The sequence below is a fragment of the Chrysemys picta genome, unplaced genomic scaffold (assembly GCF_011386835.1).
Source record: "Chrysemys picta bellii isolate R12L10 unplaced genomic scaffold, ASM1138683v2 scaf268, whole genome shotgun sequence".
NCBI classification, from domain to species: Eukaryota; Metazoa; Chordata; order Testudines; family Emydidae; genus Chrysemys; species Chrysemys picta.
In genome coordinates, this window is record NW_027052975.1 from 3667 (window position 1) to 7500 (window position 3834).

Genomic DNA, 3834 nt, shown 5'->3' on the forward strand with positions numbered 1-3834 from the left:
CGATTCCACGGGTTGACCTGGTGCCCGGGAGGGGACTCTGAAAATTTTTCAGCCCTTTCGACTCGGGGTTGACCTGGTGGCCGAGAGGGGCCTCGCACGGCAGGCAAGCCGCCCTGGGCTCACCCTCCCCGGCCGCAGCGAGGGACTGCCCCTCCCCACCCCCCGGCTGACAGGATCGGGCGCACTGGAAGTCCGGGACAGTATTTTCCCCGACGCCGGGGAGGGCGGGCGGAGGGGCTCTGGCGGCCAGCCCGGGCCCCGGAGCTCGAAAAGGAAAAAAGGACCGGGCCCGCGAGAGACGGGGGCCCTGCCGCAGGGGGGGGGGCAGTCCGACCGGGGCTCACCGTGCGGCAGGCCCGGGCGTCGGCAGGGGAAAGCGGGCGAGGAGGCGCGGGGCCGGGTGCCTACGGCCATACCGGACCGAACGCCCCCGATCCCGTCCGATCTCGGAAGGTAAACCGTCCCGGGCCTGGCTAGTACTTGGATGGGTGACCGCCTGGGAATCCCAGGTGCCGTAGGCAGCTTTTCCCGGTCCGAGTCAGCTCTCTCTCCTTTTCTGGGGGGGAAGGAGAGGGGGGGACGGGCCGGAAAGCCCCTCGTCGCTCCTGCCGAGTCGGAGGTCGCGGCCGCAGGTCACGGGTCTGGGCGCCTGGGGTCCGGCTCCCCACCCACCCGGCTTCCTCCGCGGAGGACCCCCCCCGGGGCCACCGAAGCCGCTGGGGGAGACGCCGGGCATGGGGCGGACTGGCCCGGACCCTCCCGGCCGCCGGCCCGCAGGTCCGCCCCGAATCCCCCCCCGCGGCCACCCAGGCCAGGCCTGGCCAGGCGGGACGGACGGCGGGTGTCCAGCGCCCAGCGGCTTCCTCCAGCGGGGACCCACGGACCCCAAAGCCGCAGGGGGAGGCCCCGGGCCTGGGACGGACTCGCTCGGACCCCCTGCGCCCGGCCGCCGGCCCGCGGGACCGCCCCGAATCCCCCCGCGGCCACCCAGGCCAGGCCTGGCCAGGCGGGACGGACGGCGGGTGTCCAGCGCCCAGCGGCTTCCTCCAGCGGGGACCCACGGACCCCAAAGCCGCAGGGGGAGACCCCAGGCCCGGGACCGACTCGCTCGGACCCCCCGCCTCCCCTGCGCCCGGCCGCCGGCCCGCGGGACCGCCCCGAATCCCCCCGCGGCCACCCAGGCCAGGCCTGGCCAGGCGGGACGGACGGCGGGTGTCCAGCTCCCAGTGGCTTCCGCCAGCGGGGACCCACGGACCCCAAAGCCGCAGGGGGAGGCCCCGGGCCCGGGACGGACTCGCTCGGACCCCCCGCCTCCCCTGCGCCCGGCCCCCGGCCCGCGGGACCGCCCCGAATCCCCCCGCGGCCATCCAGGCCAGGCCTGGCCTGGCGGGCCGGTGTGCAGCTCCCCCGGGCTTCCTCCCCCGACGACCCGCGCCCCCCTGAGCCGCAGGCGGAGACCCCGGCCCCGGGGCGGACCGGCCCGGGCTCGCCCGAGCCCCCTGCGCCCGGCCCGCAGGACCGCCCCCCCGAATCCCCCGGGAGAGGCCCGGCCTGCACGCCACTGACGACCCGCGGCCCCCAAAGTCGCAGGAGGCGCCCCCCCCCCCCCGGTTAGCCCCGTCTCGCTCCGCGCCCCCCGCCCCTCGCTGCCGGGACCGGGCGCCGCCCCAGAGTCAGCCGCAGCCGGCCGGCCTGAGAGCTGCCCTCCTGTGGACGACGGTGAGTTTACCTTGATACTAACCGGCCGTCAGCCAGGTCAACCCCATTGCTAGACTGGGGTGGACCTGGTGGCCGAGTGGGGACTTGGAACATTTGACAGCTGCTTCCCGGGGCTTGACCGGTTGTCCTGAACGCCCCCCACCCCCACCCCCAGCCCCCGGCTCCTGCTCCCCTCTCCCCAGCCTCGGTGCTCCGCTCCCTGCCTCGGAGGCTGCCTCTCTGCGGCGCCTGCATCGCCTCCGAGGACGCGCACCCTCCGGAGGCTGGACGTAAACCCACCACTGCCGCCGACCCGGCTCTCCGAGGGACGACTGTGAGGCCCCCCACCCCACCCCACCCCCGGACCGCCCTGGGGACGACTGCTAAGCCTCCCCCACCGGACCGCCCGGGGGAAGACTGCGACGCCTCCCGCCAGGCCCCCACCCAGCCTGGGGGAAGACTGCTAAGCCTCCCCCCCACACACACACACACACACTGTCGGGGGATGACGATTAAGCCTCTCCCGGACTGCCCGGGGGAAGACTATTAAGCCTCCCCTGGAACCACTATTAAGCCTGCCCCCGGAGTCCTCGGGGGATGACTGCTAAGCCTCCCCCACCGGACCACCCGGGGCAAGACTGCTAAGCCTCCCTCCCACACACACACACACTGTCAGGGGAGGACTATTAAGCTTTCCCGCTGGAGCGCCCGGGGCGGACGACTGTTAAGCCTGCCCCCGGAGTCCTCGGGGGAGGACTATTAAGCTTTCCCCCCTGGAGCGCCCGGGGGGGGGGGGGGGGGGGACGACTATTAAGCCTGGCCCCCGGAGTCCTCGGGGGACGACTATTAAGCCTCCCCCGGACCTGCTCCCTCTCGACTATTAAGCCCCCCCTCTGCGGTCCTCAGCACCACTGCCGCGCTGCCCTGGGAGTGGGGTGACATCCGGTCCGGAAAGCAAACCGGCCACCAGGTCAACCCGTCGAATCCAATGGGTTGACCTGGTGGCCGGAAAGCAAACCGGTCGCCAGGTCAACCCGTCGAATCCAATGGGTTGACCTGGTGGCCGGAAAGCAAACCGGCCGCCAGGTCAACCCAGTAGATTCAGCGGGTTGACCTGGTGGCCGAACGGGGACTTTGAAAATTTGACAGCCGCTTCCCGGGGGTTGACCTGTTGTCCCGGTGGGGACTTTGAACATTTGACAGCCGCCTCCCAGGGCTTGACCTGTTGTCCCGGTGGGGACTTTGAACATTTGACAGCCGCCTCCCAGGGCTTGACCTGTTGTCCCGGGGGGGACTTTGAACATTTTACAGCCGCTTCCCGGGGCTTGACCTGGTGGCCGAGTGGGGACTTTGAACATTTGACAGCCGCTTCCCGGGGGTTGACCTGTTGTCCTGAACGCCCCCCACCTCCCCCCCCCCGGCTCCTGCTCCCCACTCCCCAGCCTCGGTGCTCCGCTCCCTGCCTCGGAGGCTGCCTCTCTGCGGCGGCTGCATCGCGTCCGAGGACGCTCACCCTCCGGAGGCTGGATGTAAAGCCTGACACCCGCCACCGCCGCCGACACGGCTCTCGGAGGGACGACTCTGAGGCCTCCCCCCACCCCCGGACCGCCCTGGGGACGACTGCTAAGCCTCCCCCCCGCCCACACCCACACCCACACTGTCGGGGGATGACTCTTAAGCCTCTCCCGGACTGCCTGGGGAACGACTATTAAGCCTGCCCCCCCCGGAGCACTCGGGGGACGACTATTAAGCCTCCCGCGGACTGCCCGGGGGATGACTATTAAGCCTCCCCTGGAAGGACTATTAAGCCTCCCCCGGACTGGCCGGGGGACGCCTATTAAGCCTATCCTCGGGGGAGGACTATTAAGCTTTTCCCCCTGGAGCGCCCGGGGGGACGACGATTAAGCCTGGCCCCCGGAGTACCCGGGGGACGACTATTAAGCCTCCCCCGGACTGGCCGGGGGACGACTATTAAGCCTCCCCCGGACCTGCTCCCTCTCGACTATTAAGCCCCCCTCTGTGGTCCTCAAGACCACTGCCGTGCTGCCCTGGGAGTGGGGTGACACCCGGGCCGGAAAGCAAACCGGCCACCAGGTCAACCCGTCGAATCCAATGGGTTGACCTGGTGGCCGGAAA

General features: G+C 71.2%; 1 non-coding gene across 1 annotated transcript; it reads left to right on the forward strand.

The window, feature by feature from the left end:
- The first annotated feature begins 402 nt into the window (after positions 1-402).
- Positions 403-521, forward strand: LOC135978448 (5S ribosomal RNA). The gene has a single exon (XR_010595867.1). It is a non-coding gene; the product is annotated as a 5S ribosomal RNA (ribosomal RNA).
- Positions 522-3834: the final 3313 nt, after the last annotated feature.